At 41.1% G+C, this 16,184-nt stretch overlaps 1 protein-coding gene across 1 annotated transcript in view; it reads left to right on the top strand.

Moving 5' to 3' along the window:
• Positions 1 to 14,148: 14,148 nt before the first annotated feature.
• myo16 (myosin XVI) overlaps positions 14,149 to 16,184 on the top strand; it is a 106,954-nt gene continuing 104,918 nt past the window's right edge. The window contains exon 1 of the mRNA XM_061053452.1: positions 14,149 to 14,448. The gene's annotated coding sequence lies outside the window, so the exon portion shown is untranslated. The remainder of the gene's footprint in view (positions 14,449 to 16,184) is intronic.

The raw sequence follows: 16,184 nt of genomic DNA, 5'->3' as shown, positions 1-16,184 counted from the left end.
TTAAATCACAATCAAAATAAACAGGCCAAAACTGATTTTAGTTGTCTCTTGCAGAGTGGTCATTTCAACCTAAGACTTGCCCTGATAGGATGATTATTCAGGTTATTTGACATGGGGTTAGTGCAAAATGATCAATGTTGATTTATATGCCCGAGAAATTGAGTTAAGGTAAATGTTTGTAAGCTGTTGCTTGACACAACAATACAAAAACAACAATAGCTGCTCAATGAACAAATCATACATCCTGGGGGAGTTAATGTGCCAGACAGATATTGTTTAATGGATTGCTGCTGGAAGGTTGCCGTTAAGAAGACATGATGTATCAAGGTATTTTCAATTGTTTCAAATGGGAAGGAGCCACGGGACAAGAGATTTTGTTTAACCTACATTGACCAAGACTTTTATAAATTTCTGGATTGAGGTTCCCCCTGCCTGCAACATTGCTCAGTCCATTCTGCCCCTCGTACATATACACACACTCGCACACACAGGCTTTCTGTCAGCCGGGGCAAAGAGTTAGACAAAGCCCAGTGGGTGGTCACTACTTCACCAGGCATTTTGCCCTCAGAGTCATGGCTCCATTTGACAAGAAGAGAGACACAAAGGGAGGGGGGGTTCTAAAATAGAAAGTAGAGAGAGAAAGATTTCAAAAAGACTTAATGGATAGAAGTTGCCATTAGTGGAAAAGCAAGCGGAAGAAAAGGTAGAGAGGGAGAGCCAGCCAGGCTTAGAGTACTACAGCCAATGGAAGTCAGAGGAGCTCTTTGATGATCTGGCAAACAGAGCGGCCGGCTGTACAAACACCAATCGAGAAGAAGGAGGAGGGTAAAAAGAGAAGGGGGCAACACAGACCTCTCCTATAAATGTGTCAAGCATGATGCTCCCCCCCGCCCCCCCCCGCACCAGAAATGTCTTTGTGCGGTGCCATGGTGACGGCTGGTGTGTTGGCGGAAGCTGATGTCATTGTGGGCTCGCCTCTCAAAAGAGAAACCAGCATCTGACCGGAGAATGAGGAAATGAGACCTGCTGTGTACACATACTGGCACTGTGTGAACTTCACATACTCACACACGCATGATGTTGCAAGTAAGCACACTCATAATATAAGACACAAGCCTATACATATCAAAGTAGACTTTAAAAAGCAGAAAGTCATCAGATCCACAATACATTTATGTTTTTGTATAAATTAAGTTTTTCCATTATTTGAATTAAAATGCTGCTCATTGATCTCATTCTGGATCCAACAGGAGAGTCTCACGTTTTTAATTAATGTTAAACTAAGAACCAAAGTGTGTATACAGTGTTGAGACTCCAGCTTATTTTATTCAGACCAATCTTAATCCTAAAACCTAAAAGTGTGCATCCTCCAGAGTTGTAGTGAAACGCCATCAGTTAAATTGGACCTGATCGTAGGACAATTTTGTATATTGGAAATATTCAGAGGATACACGACCTAAAGTGCAAATCAAGATCATAAGCAAGTCTAAATTAAAAAAGGAGAGGTCGCATGAGCGATAAACATTTTTTTCTCTCTCTCTCTCTCTCTGTTTGTCTCTGCAGAGTTTTATCAGTAAAACCCCTTTTGTAAAGCAGAACAAAAGGATACATGGGGGGGAGGGGGGCAGGGTTGAGATAGCAAGCAGTATAGTCCTCTTGGACAGGTAAAAATAAAGCCACAGTAACCTTTACTTTGACCTTTTACCACCAAAATTGTATCTGACAATATATGAGTCCAGGGTGTTTAGATCAAATTTGGAACTATTCCCTGCAGGCATTTCTTCAAATAAAGGATGGGATCATTTGACCCTTTGGGTTAATTAAAAGTCATCAGTTCATTAATGTGATTCCATTAAGACAGGCGTATGAATAATGTGAACGGTGCATTTTAATTCTTGAGTTTTAACCTGCAGATGCATTTCTTTTAGAGGTCACAGTGACCTTTGACAACCAAGGTCAGCCTTAGCGTTTGTGCTAAATTCAAACATGTCCACCATGAGTTCTTGTGATACCAGGTTCACAACAATGGGATGGACGGACAGACAGACAGAATGCCTCAAACCAGAGCTATTCCTGCTGCTTAGACAAAAACACGTTTTTAAAAGATCTTTCCATAGGCTCAGTCTTTAGTCCTGAAAAGATAAACAATATAATTTCTCCAGACAGTAAACAGAATTTCCTCCCAGGTGGATTAAAAAATCCAGATTTTCTACAACTGAATCCCATTTATTACAGAATATGTGTCCTGCTTGATGGAAGGAGGAGTATATTCTCTGGAATCATCCAGCCCAGTCCCTTGGAGTATCCTTTTTTTCCTCCTGTTTTTCAGACTGCGGCACTGGTGTTAAAAGTGGATATTAGCTTCTCTGTGTCCCCATCTGTCCTTTCATTCCCTCCCTCCTCCCTCCATCTCTCCCTGTCTGGGAGCTTTAGGACAGGTTTGACTGATGACAGTGGCTAAAAGGTGATCCCTGAATCCTGATTATAGAACCCAGCTTGCTCCTTTTTTCTGCAGACATACACGCCCAAACACACACTACAGCTTTTGCAAGATGGCTTATAATCACAAATGCACCGACACACACTTATATGCACATGTGCACTTTGATTGCCTTTCCTTAATTGTGTAAAAATGTACAGCAGTCACTCGCTGTGCTTCGGTGTACTACAAGGTTGTTCTGTGTACGTTCTCCTCTAGTATTTAGGGATTACTTTGATCTGCTGCAGTCAGCCCAAAGTAATCAGGCTGATCCAGAGCCCTGCAGCTGAACTGGCAGAAGCACCGAGTGGATTTCTCATTGAAGTGAGGATTTGGTTTATCAACAAACTGGATTGTGCCATCCGTTACTCCAAAGTCTAAACACCATGTTTTGCACTAACTTGCCATGCTGTTGTAGGTTGTTAATAGATTCAGCTGGAGGCGACACTAATTATTTCTGATCTCAAAAACGTGACAGAGATTTATTTGTTTAGAACAGCGTTAACGTTAAAGTAGATTTGGTTTAGTTTCTTTCTCTCCTGACAACATAGTATCTGCAGGAAAATAAGCTGATCTATAATTCATATGGTTCTGCCTCTGCCTAGAATCAAACCTATGATGAAACACCAGCCGTTAAAATCTACATGCATGCAGGAAAAGTGAGAGCAGATTTTCAAGTTGTGTCTGTTTCAGCTCTTCTTGATAAATCTTGCTTTTTTTTGTACTCGTCCTTCTTCTCAAGGACATCAGTCTATTACTGAGGAGAAGCGGAACATCAAATGGATGAGAGGAAGATTTTGGTTTGCCATATTCTACCCCCCCTGCCCTGTCTCTCTCCATCTCCCGACTCCCACTCTGTACTCATCATCTGCTCCAAGATGGAGATTTGGAAAACAATCACAAGGCAAAAAAAAAAAAAAGTGTCTCAGTCTGTTTTTGAGAAATCCTAAAATGCCCCCCAACAATCCCCCATCACATAATGTATGGGCTAATGAATCTGATAGCCCTGGAGTGGACTACTGATAAGGGATCACGTAATTGATTGTAATTCATATTAAGGGGACCCAGATGGCACCCACGGAAAAGTCAGATGATGATCAAAAATTATTCAATGTGATCCTCTATGAATATGGTATGGCAGTTGATCCGATAGTCGCTGCAATATCAATCTCCAAAACCAATATGTCAACCTCATAGTGATGCTAGAGACAGAGTCAGGGTCTCAAACAAGTCCATAGGGGTCTTTCCTTGAGATCATGTTTGCCTGTGTGTCCAATCAAATGATAATGAAACTATTTCAGTCTGGAACAAAGTCTTAGAGTGATTACTCAAACAACATTGCAATCCCTAGAGACCCACCTGTTAGCATGGGTGAAAATTAAATTAAGATTAAGATTTACTTTACTGATCCCTGCAAGGGGAAATTCTGTTTTTACACTCTGTTAATCATGCAACACACACATAGGCTGAAATATACACATGCACAGACTGCCCACAGAGGGCGCTGCTGAGCTGGTGGTGGGGAGGGGGTTTGATGCCTTGCTCAGGGGCACCAGGGCTCAGGAGGTGATCTGGCACCTCTCCAGCGACCATCCAATTCCCAACCCAAGTCCCTACAGACTGAGCTACTGCCGTCCCCAAAGATCAAGCAGTGCCGGGTTAAGCGTCTTGCTCGAGGACACTACGACTAGCTGAAGGAGGTGATCAAACTCTCAACCTTGAGGTTGAAGGACAAACACCCTACCAACTTAGCCACGGCCGCGACGGCCATTAGATTTGAACCCACGACCGCTGCAACGACGACGATAGCATATGTACACAGTGCATGTGACATATTGCTGCTAGGCTATCCAGCGCACAAAAACAGATGACAGTTATTCCTAAACCAACTTTGCTACTAGATGTCTTCATGCATTTTCACAACCAGCCGGTCATTATTAGGAACAGAGAAGACGAGGTTGGGTGATGAAGGGATGAGAGAAAAGGAGGGTGAGGCACCTATAGGGGCTTCTTCTTACTCCGCACATCTGCTACTACGCGCCACTTTTTTGTCCTCCTGTTTGCACTATATGGATTCACTTTGGGCCTATTGTTGGGAGTGTTTGGTTCTCCTCCCCCAACTCACAACTCACACACACTCTATGCAGGCGCTGTGTCACTCCTTCCCACCAGCTGCTCACGTGATAAACAGTTCAAATTAGAGATTTAAACTCCTGCCTCACTCTCTTTCTTCTTTTTCTTCTCTCACAAACTCCTAAATCTCTCTCTCTCTCTCTCACTGACTTAGGCTCTCTCTCCCTTCCAACTACTCCCCCTTCATTCACCCAAACTGGCACACACTCTCTCTCTCTCTCTCTCTCTCTCTCTCTGATGGGATGTCAGTGGAGGATTTCAGCCTATGGGTGTAGATGCAGAGAGACTTGGGAGTTGTTTTCTTTCTTGCTTGCTTTCTCTCTTTTCTGAGTGTTGCAGATATTTGCAGCTGAGCCTAGATTGTCTCTGGATGTTATTTTGCAGCTGGAAAGAAAGCATCAAGAACTACAGAGGAGATGTTACAGTGAGGTACAGTGCCACTTGTCTCCAGATTGTCTGCTAATTTTGTTTCAACTGTCTGAAATGAATTAAGTTTCTCCATCACATCAGGCGTGATAACAACATATGATCACTAGCAAATAGTTGGGAGATGATTTTGAGTGATTTTTCTCTGCATGAGCGTGCTTCAATATCTGAACATCTCTTATTTTAACCTCTGTCTGCTCGCATTCTGCCTTATTTATTTTCCAGGGGAAAGACCTTTTCTTCTGCTTTTAACGGCTACTTTCTTTGTTCACTGTCTGCAGACTGGCCTTTGTTTCTTTCTCTCTTTTTTTTTTGCCCCTGTCTTGCATGCTGTTGTTTGCCCTGAGACGCTGCATGTGTCCCGGCTGGCAGCGCAGAAAAAGGGGAAAACAGGTTTGTTGGCTTGTTCACTGCGCACACAAAACACACTCTCCTGCAAAATTAAGCCTCTGGCGTATTTGATGTCAGTTGGGAATCGTCCCACTTTCAAAGGACCTTTGGGCGGCTTTCATCCAAACCCCATGAGTTTGGGTGAGGTGTACAGTGTGTACCTGACTATGTGTCAGTGTTTAGACAGAAAAAAAAGACAAGGAAGGAGTGACAGAAAAAGTTAATATAAAGAAATCGAGACCCTGAAAGAAGAATTGTTGTGAACAGCAGTAAGGTGGAAAACGTATTTTGCAGTCTGTAAAACTTCTTCATGCTTGAACATCCCAGAGTAACTGACAAGAGCATAACTCTGCCTGTGTCACCCCACAAAACTCAGCTTTTGTTTCACAGGGGCTCACAGATGGGCTCATTCAGACCACTGGGAGTCTACCCATCCAAGTGTGTGTGTGTGTGTGTGTGTGTGTGTGTGTGTGTGTGTGTGTGTGTGTGTGTGTTTGGGGGGACTTGTTGGTGCTAAAGCCTTGGGGTGATATTATAACTGTTAAACACTGAAAAACAATCAATGGCAGTAAAATGGAGTCCAAGGAGGACCAGGCATTTCAGTCTTGTGTGTGTGTGTGTGTGTGTGTGTGTGTGTGTGTCTTACACCCATCTGTCCTCCGGTTCAGCCAGATTGTGGGCCTCTGAGTGTGACAGCGCTGCGTGGAGGTATCGCTATCTTTTTAAACAGAAAGATTATCTGAACCACACGGTTCCATCTTGTCATTTTCCAGCAGTCACCCTCTCTGGCTTTGTCGTTCTTTTTTCATTTTTCTCTTCTTCTGAAACACGGCAGAGCATGCTGTGTTGGTCTGTGGGTGTAGTCAGCAAGTGGCTAATGTCTGAAAGCTGTAGTCTGTCTGTCTATTACAGGACGCAGCCCAGTCCCCTGTAATGTGGTCAGCTGTTGAGCCAAACGGTCCAAGAGTTAGTCACCACCCTCCCTGATAATTATGGGTTGATTTATGAACTGGAGAGGATGATGGTGAAGATCAGGAGGGGGAAGGGGGGTGCAAAGACTTTTCCTTGCAAAAAAAAATCTTTCTGATGGATTTGCTGCTGTCAGGGCTCCAGAGGTGTTCGAGGAATATACAGTCCCCTCCTACTGTTTCACTCATGTAAAGAAGCCCCCTGGCCGTGTAAGAATGCTGAGTTCCTGCGGCTTTAGCCAGATTTAAATGCTGCCTTTTGTACATGATTAAGGAGGGAAATACTTGTCTAAAGAGAGGACTGTGAGGAAGCGCGGCGAGGAAAGACGCACAGCTGCACGATATCCAGAGAGGGACGAGAAAAGACACCAAACACCTGTAACCTGGAATATTTCTGTAGAATTCCATTTTGTTAATGAAATAAGCCATGGGCCTTCTGTCAGTCAGATCCTTTGTCTATATGTTTGATTTCTAACAGCCAAACTGTCCATTAGCTGATCTATTCTTAAATGGCGCTGGTCGGCTTTCCACGCTTACTGGATTTCCTATATGCAACTCGTTTAATGGGTCAAGACCCCCCTTACCATCCCTCTTCTTACCCTTTCGACCCTTCGTCTACATACACACAGACGGAGTGTAGCTGGATGCATTTCATGTGCCTGACGTCAGAAAGCAGACAGCTCACAGCCGCACAGAAGTGGGGATGGGAGAGGATTAAGAGAGTTACCACTCATCTGGGGAAGCCACATATTTGTTCCACACACAAATCTGATTAGCACAAATTGTAATCCACACCAATATGTGCCATTTATAATTGCTCAGCATGTGACAGATGTCTCTCATTTGTGACTTCAAATGTGGCATATCTATACGTGTTAATGTTTGAAGTTACTGTTAGTTTCAATTTTAGGATTTATTAGTCTGTATCATTAAATTAGTATGTCAAGTTATCTGAGATGAATATTTTACTGTGAAACTATTTCTGACTGGCCAACAGCAAAGCTTCTATCTGTAAAGATATAAAACAGAAATATTTCTTCAAATACTTGTATAAAAACAGAACTATACTTATTTTAAATTCACTTTGTCGTCTTTTTATCCCACACTATTATCTGTCAAAAAATGGCTCGCTATTTTATCAACAATATTACTTTACAAACGTTTCTTTAGTTTTTGTAGTGGTACTCCTGAAGACCTCAGTAGACTGTAAAATATGTGGTACTAATGTCGGTACTAAAGATTTTGAATTAAGTAAATTGAATAATTTGGTTTTCATTTGATCTTTTACTACAGTAGACTTAATATACTTTTTTGTTTGAAATCAAATTTGACAGAGTAAATGAAAAAGTCCAAAGCTGAGAATCAGAGATTTTCAGAAGGAACCAAAATCGGGAAGAAATAAAATGGAAACATGAAATAAACAGGAGATGTAATCCATGACCTTACTCATCAGCATTTTTACATCTTCCTATATGTCTCAGGTGTCTGCCTGAGCTGAAAAATGACCCTGAAATGAAGATGAAATCCCAGACTATTCATATGAGTGTGGCCCATGGGACCGGGCAATTGGCCGACTCAAACAGCAGCTAAAGCTAATGACAGGTGGCGGGCAGCACGGCTGGCAGCAGCATGCTATTTGGGAGTGGAACACTTCCAGAAGGCTAAGATTAAATCCAAACCTTTGGCCTGAGATCCCCTCCCTCCCCCCCATCTGATGAAACAATATCATCAAAGCAGAGAAGACTGCATGGGGTCAATACTAAACAGGTGCGCCAGCTGACACAAAGGTTGGCTAAGCCCTATATGATACTAGTTTTTGTCATAGCAGGAGGAAGAGGGGGGGGGGGGGGGGGGGGGGGGGGGGGGGGGGTTCCTCATACGATCCTCATCTTTCCATAGAAGACTTCCTCACATTAATGCAGGCTTGCCGCCTCTGGCATGTGACTTGTGGCCTTGTAGACTTTGTTTCCCTTCCAGATCTATTATTGGACACCATGTCTGTGTCAGGGTCGGTGTCTGGGCTTGCCAGGACTTGCCTCGGCTACATGCGTGCACATGTGGACGTAACATGTACGGGTTTGTCGCCTGTTTGTACCCTGAACTTAGATGGCGGAGATATGCATTTTGCAAAAACTGAGGTAGAGCAAACAGCGCTGAAATTTGTGCTCGCAGAGAGTGAAAAAGAGCGCTTGGTAAGTATAGGTACTTGAATGGTCATTTTGTCAGTAGGAGTGGGAGCTGAAATGACTAGCTGGTGTGACATGACAGAGGAAGATGCCAAAGGTCTTCTCAGAAAAAAAGATAGGAGGAATTTAAAAAAAAAAAGAGAGAAGAGGGACAGAGATAGTGCACAAGCAGATGGTACTCTCCCCTTTTTGGAATGTTTGTGAGGACAGGTGCATTAAATGTAAACGCCTGACTGCTCCCATCAAGCCTCTAATACACACACAAACACACACACACTAAAGCACATGCACACACAGACCCTCCTCCATGCACACAAACACTTGTCCACCTACCAGGTTATCTTGCCAGCAGCTCAATAGTGTGTATTAGAGTGCTGAGTATGAGCCCATCTGTAGAGCCATGCAAATGATCCGAACAGAAGCGGTTCATTCCCTTCCCATTCCCTTCAAAAACACTGCTTTGATCGGTCTGAGATGCCATGGGGGGGAGCTTAGGCTGAGATGAAACATAACATCTAGCTGTGATGTTTTTCTGCTTGATTTCAAACATGTCATCATTCACATTTAACCCTAATCAAATTAGGTCATTGGTTAATGGGGCATGATGCCCCCCCCCCCCCCCCCCCCCCCCAACAATGCTATGATACTATCCCCTGTACAACTATACGCTAAGCTTCTACAGATACCTGTCAGTGAGAGAGATGGATGAAAGGCATGAAGTCAATAGTTGAGAGGATTGGATTGCTCATGAAATGTGGTGAAGGAGAGGAGAGAAATCAAGGTGAGGGGGTAATGTTAATGGAGAAAGAGGAAATAAACTGTCAGTTTGTCTCATGGTATTTGCTGCTCATTTCTGAAACTACAGATAAGAGTTCTGGAGAGAGGGGTTGAGCATCATCTCAAGCTATTTGTGGAGGAAATTGCTTTGAATCCCTTTTCACCGGTATGTGCTCTAAACCACTAAATTCATGCCCACCCCCATGCCTTCATTTCAAGAATATGTATCTATCTCACCTTTCTTTCTGTGTTCTGACTTTTACTCCATTTCCACTTCTACGAGGGAGCCAGGTCAGCTCAACTATAGAGTACAACAAGATTCAGGGTAACAGTGTGCAGGAAAATGGGAGTCAATGATGCAATGTGCATAACAACAAGATCATAGCAAGCAAATTCAACAAATTTTGAAGAGGAACGGCTGCATTAAAAAATTACACAGTTAAGCCAATTAAGTAAATTGCATGCCCCTGCAAGTGCAACACATAAAAAGCTGCAGCTTCAGTGGAGACTGGACTGTCTAATATTTTGTGTCAGCGTCATATGACTATTGAAATTACTGCAAAAGTCAGAGTTCATAACAAAATCAAGTAAAAAGGTTGTGGAAAATAATGAACGATTGCTTATTATTAGTATTAACAGTCTAGATCAGAAATGGACAGATGCTACACAATTGTTGCATATTATATGTGTCTGGCCCAGATTGTTAATATTTACTCTCTCTCCCTTTATTAAATCCAATCTCAAAACACATTCTTTTTAAAATGGCATATTGTGTTTTATCATTATCCATCCTGTAACTCAAATGCTTTTCACGATGATTTTCTACTCTTTTAACTTGTAGTATTATTAATTGTATCGATGTATTGATAGTTTGTTGTTTTTATCACTGCTTTGTAAGGTGACCTTGCGGGCTTTGAAAGGAACCTTTAAATAAAATGTAGGCTATTATTATTTTTATGCAAACCATTGAAATTATTAATGAAGAAAATAATTAAATAAATAATCTGGTTATCTGGATCTGTATGTCCACAACAACCGTTTACAGGGCAGCTAGCAGTCAACAGCACAACATAAACAAGTAGCTCAGGATGATTCAAAGGGGTTGGCCTATTTAATAATAATAATAATAATAATAATAATAATAAATTAGATTTATATAGCGCTTTTCTAAATACTCAAAGACGCTTTGACAGGAAACAACAAAAAACAAAGCAAAAACTAAGAGAACAATATAACAAAGAAGTAGTGTTGAGGGAACACTGAATGTGTGGTCACTACACTCCAATCAAAGCCAACAACAACAACAACAACAACAACAACAACAACAACAACAACAAACAACAACAACACTTCAACCATCAACAAGAAATAAGTCAAATCCACCTAAAATGGAAACTGTACCTTATTGGCCAGCTGGAACCAGGCTGCTTCTGTTCAGGACTCAGGTGTAATGTTACCTTCTCCTCCATTTTGCAGTCACCTGTACCATTCGTGGTGAGATTTTATGGATATTTTATTTGCGTTTCATATTAAAACTTCATGTGGTATAACCCATTTGGGGATTTGTTCCTTTGTCATCTTTTCGACATTTTCGCCCTTTAGTTTAGCGTCTATTTCCTGAAATTCTTTTAAAAATTCCCGCCTAATTTCGATCGTTACATGGACTGAACCACTTGAAGTGGCAGGGGGACATTTAGGTTGGTACCACTGCAGCAGTTGTTTACAGTAGACCACCGGTGGTAGGATATATTGCAAATCAATTAGTATAAAAGCTGTACAATTTTTTTTAATCTGCTCGCCGTATTGAAAATATTTTAAAAGGAGATTCATTTTATAGTTTTTACATAGTCCTAAGTAAAAAATAAATTTCATACATGAAGCTGGTGGGCATTATATTAGAACATTATTAAATTAATGTCGGTGTGTATCATCAAGGGGAACGTTTCATATTAATTTATGGCAACAGAAGATGGAATAACTGGAAAAACTTACGGCAGGGTGATGGAAAGTAGTTGCTGTCTGCCCTTTCTACCGGTGTTACGGTTTAAACCGTGACCATGTTAACTGGTGCTTTTCAAACTGAATGCGTCCGCGTGGTTGTCGTACTGTAGTTACTTACACCTGAGGAAAGCCTCTTGGGTGTTTTTTTAATGTAGGGTCAAAATACTCATCAGATATGAAGTTTAGTTGTACTCTTTCCGTGTTAAACATCTGGTGTAACTATGACAACCACAGACGTATTCGGTTGAGAGTCGACAGTTAACACGGTCACACTTTACACCATCACCTCCGTAACGAGCAGCCGGAGGGACATAGCCTACAAAAAGGTTAAATTGGACATAATGCCGTGACAGGTGAGAATACTGATAATTCGAGGGGAGTCAGCAAAAACGCGCCCCTTTTACCATGAAGAAAAGTATATTGTTGCCGTTGTATAACTACCATAGTCATTTAATGCGAACACAACTATGCTAGCGGAAAGTACGCTACCAAAATGCTAACGTTAGCTAAACGTTTATGCAAATGTGAAGTGGAAAACAACAGGACACTAACAAGGTCAGTAAAAAGTTATTAGCTGGTTTGTGTTATTGGGTATCGATGCTAAACGGAATGACTTAAGCCAACACCTCTATTTTTGCTTTACACACATTTATGTCATACACTCACAGTTGGACATGGATTTTTTTGTTGGTCATAAATATGGCTTTACATTAGTCAGCATCGTGAGTGGGTGTAATCTACAGCAGCAGAAATTTATGTCTTTGCCTTTCGTTGCCTTCAGTGTTGTTACTCAAAACAGGCGTTTATTATGACAGCATTAATGTAGCCCAAAATTTCAACTGTATGTACAAGAGGAGAAATGTTTGACTGACCAAAATGTGGCTTTCAGATATGAGGGACAAAAAATGACAAAAGTATAAATAAATAAATAAATGTTGGGAGAAATGCATACAATAATGTATAAATAATTAAATAAATGCATCAATAAATATATAAATGCTGAAAACAATACATCAATGAATAAATAATAAATACACTTTGTTAATGAAAAAGGCTATTTATATATTTTTACATGTATTTATTCATTTATTAGCGTATTTCTACAGTTATACATGTATCAATGCATACATTTCCACATTAATTGAGTTATTAATTTATTTCTGTATTTTTACATTTACACATCTATTTATTTCTGTGTCCAGGTCCTAAGAGGAAAAGTATATATGTAAATTTGCTGCTGTCTGTTTTTCAAAATTGACCAATCCTACTTCAGTAATGTTAGGACGGCCCACTTAATTTACATATTTACTTTTCCTTGTAGAACATGGACACAGAAATACATAAATAAATATATGAATATATTTATTTATATATAAGTTTTTATATGAATTGTTGCATTTATTTATATTTATATATTTATTGATGCATTTATTTAATTATTCATTTATTTATACATTATTGTATGCATTTCTCCCAACATTTATTTCTTCATTTATTTATTTATACTTTAGCCATTTTTTGTCCCTCATATTCAGATGTAGAAAATATGTTTTTTTGTTAAAATCAAAAGATTAAAAATGTCTATCAGTTATGCCTTTAAATGTCAGAAATAATACATCAGTCCTGACTTGTATATGGAAACTAGGCTGGGAAGCAAAAACCTGTTACTTTATTGTTGGTTGGGTGAGCCTATCATTAATTAGGCTATGCCAGAAGCAACAGAAAGATTAGGAATGAGAGGCGTGGGGTTGATACAGACAGATGGAGAGATTTTCTAGGAGAAATTGCTGGAAGCTAATTAAAAACCAGATGATGTGTGGAAAGGTGTAACAGAGGAGATCCCTATCCATTTCCAAGGTACACCCCTCTGTATTCTCATTTCTACAAAAATGTATGTGAGCCATATCCTCCATGTTTATTATGTCTGTCAAGTAGACGTTTTTTTTCTAGCCCTAATGCATCTCCCTGTAACTCTTTTAAGATCTGCTCTCTTCTGCCATGTGGGTGACTAGCTGCAGGTGGATGCCTCATTCCTGCAGGGGAAAAGTAAAGAAGGAGGGAGAGGAAATGTAAAAGGGATATTTTAAATATGAAAACAGCAGGGTCTTGAGTGGATAGTAAAATTGTTTAAATTTGGCAGTGATGAACATCTTAAGTCAGTGGAGGAGGGCATGTTGGGAAAATAATTGTGGACAGTCGGGGGGAGGGGGGGGGGGGGTCGTGATTGAATAAAGGAGGGTTTCAGACATGGGTGTTGGTGCGTGTAAGTGTGTGTCTTTGTTTGATTTGTCCCTCAGTGACCAGATTTTCCTCCCCCTTTTCCAAGGTCAACATGGGGATTATTAGCAGTGAGGCGGCATAGTGATGATGATGATGGTGGTCATTAACTATTCATCACCTCACACTACACTGCAGAGACAAGTGTTTGGACTTCTGTGTGTGTGTGTGAGTTTTCCACATCTGTGTGTCAACATTAAGGCTTTGTATGTGTTGTGTTTGATCTGCGCTTGCCCTTTAAAAGAGACAGGTGGCTCATGTCTAAACAAAAAGATTTTCAGGTGCACCCATTGAGGCTCTGTTGTGTCTCCCCTGTCTGCCAGTTCTCTTTGTCCGTCTTGACAAAAGTCTGCCTGTTTGACCACAAACTCTTCAGGGGCGTGCACACTACATGAGGTGAATCCAGGCACCTCCCCTTTTTGTGTTTTGCACCCTCCTACTCGTTATGTACACCAGCTCTACGGTAGTGAAGAAGGTGGGGGGGTGGGTGCTTTTTAGGCTGGGGGTGTTACTGTACCCCCCTCATATGGAGTAAGTGGGCTGGGTTCACTGGGGTCTGGAGAGGGGGAGGACCAAGAAACAGAGAGAGAGAGAGACAGATGTAAAAGAATTAACTGCTCCAAGCAGCAGAGTTGCCATGGCTACGGGAAAAACGGATGAATGAATGACATCACAGTGGTGGGGAGGTGAGAGTGTGAAATTGATTTGGTGGCGAGGAGCACAGGGAGGCGTCTCTCGTTGGGTTTTCGTCTGGCAGACACATTTCTTGCTCCTCGTAGCCTGGTTGTCTCCTGTGGATGAGCTCTCACTGGTAAGAATCTGCCTTTTTTTTCCTCCTTCTGATATAAGTGACGGTTGCTTTTGAAGATGGTGACCGGTGTAGTAGGATACTTGTTTTCATTCTTTAAAATGTGAGACCGATATATAAAGTGTGGGGACATGTGTTTGAATGTGCACTTAGTGCTCCCGGCATGTCTCTAGAAATGAAAGGAAAGGCAGATGTGCCGTGCAGTTGTCGCGGAGGCTAAATATACTGTGAGATGATTAGTGTGGAAGAATGTGTGTGTTTCAGGCTTGGAATGAACAGCTGATCTTGCAAGACACGTTTTAGTGTGCTGTGAGATATCCTCACTATGACTAGAATTACTGTAGGTGTGTAGGTTGGCACTGTTAAGAGCTGTATTACAGCATGGACCTGTTGTGAATGTGTGTGTGTGTGTGTTGGATAGAGACACTCTATCTTTTAGTTGTGTTGTTGTCAAGGAGCATGGTGTGCTGATGCTTTCAGTTATCATGTGCTAATGTTTTGGTTCCGTTGGAAAAAATGTCAAAGCACAGGGTTGTCAAAGCACAGGGTGAAGCCACTGAACAGCTCTCTTTCAGTGGGCAAAGTCTTGCTGAAGATCATCTATAGCTAAGAGACCTGCTTTGAAACGCACGTGCAAACCTGCCCTACTCTGTTTAAAGGATGGTCTTTTGTAATTTGTAATTTATGAAGAAGTGGAACTAGGATGAACCCTGAGTAACAAAACATAAACAGTTTAGGAGTAGGGACAAGAGGTCACAGAAAAGCCAATCAGAATCCTTAGCTCAATGTCTTTCCCTTTGGCCAGCGCCCAGAATGAAAAAAAAAATAGATTACATTAGGGATCAAAGGATCAACGTTTTGGCTTGATTTGGAAATCATAATCCATTACTAGGGCTATCAACTGGTCTGCAGATCTTTGGACTGCATCCAGCTTCACAGGGCTGAATCCTGGATTGTGGTTTGTTTCATATCTTTTCAGTGAGTACCATCAAGGCCACTTTGTGGGAGAGCATTGAAGCAGCAAGGACACTACTACAGGTGATCAAGTATTTTGGCCTTCGATGAAGGGTATACTATGTGATGTAATATAGTTAGGGGGAATTTGATTTGATGATACTCGATTCAGTGCAGACAATAATAAACAGAGCTTGCATGTCTTTTGAGTCAGTTTAAATCTAATTTTAATCAATAAGTATGAGTTTGTGCCAGCTTTTTGGATGGCATGATGGTTGGGGTCACGCAAGCCCGGATCACTCTTTGCTTGCACTCAACGCAACATAGTGTTTTTTTGTTTTATGTTTTTAGATAAAATCTAAGTTCAAATCTTTTCTGGGCTACGACTCTGGGCTTCTGATACTGCGAATCAGTAATCAGTGACTTCAATTTTATTTTTTTAAGGTCACATTGTGCTCTCTTGTTCACTCGCGGTGACTGCTGTTTAAAGATGTTAAAGGTGTTTCAAGGAAGCTGCTTAGTGACATTATGAGTTGTGTTTACACCAGAGACTGTATTTTCATCCTGCAAGAGTCAGCCTACTGTATCTGTGTGTAAATGTGTGTGTGTGTATGTGTGTCTGCTGGGTGTGACAGTTCTTACAGTTGTTCATCAAAGTAGTGGTCAGAAATGTTGGTTGGACCTGTGCACAGACACAAACTCATTTAAACATTGATCATATAAGACTGTAGTCATGTAGGTTTATGTTGAAATGATAAAGAAACATAATAGGTTACTGACAATAG

The sequence above is a fragment of the Labrus mixtus genome, chromosome 13 (assembly GCF_963584025.1).
Source record: "Labrus mixtus chromosome 13, fLabMix1.1, whole genome shotgun sequence".
Lineage (NCBI taxonomy): Eukaryota > Metazoa > Chordata > Actinopteri > Labriformes > Labridae > Labrus > Labrus mixtus.
The sequence above is the reverse complement of the archived record's forward strand: the minus strand, read 5'-3'. Positions and strand labels throughout refer to the sequence as shown.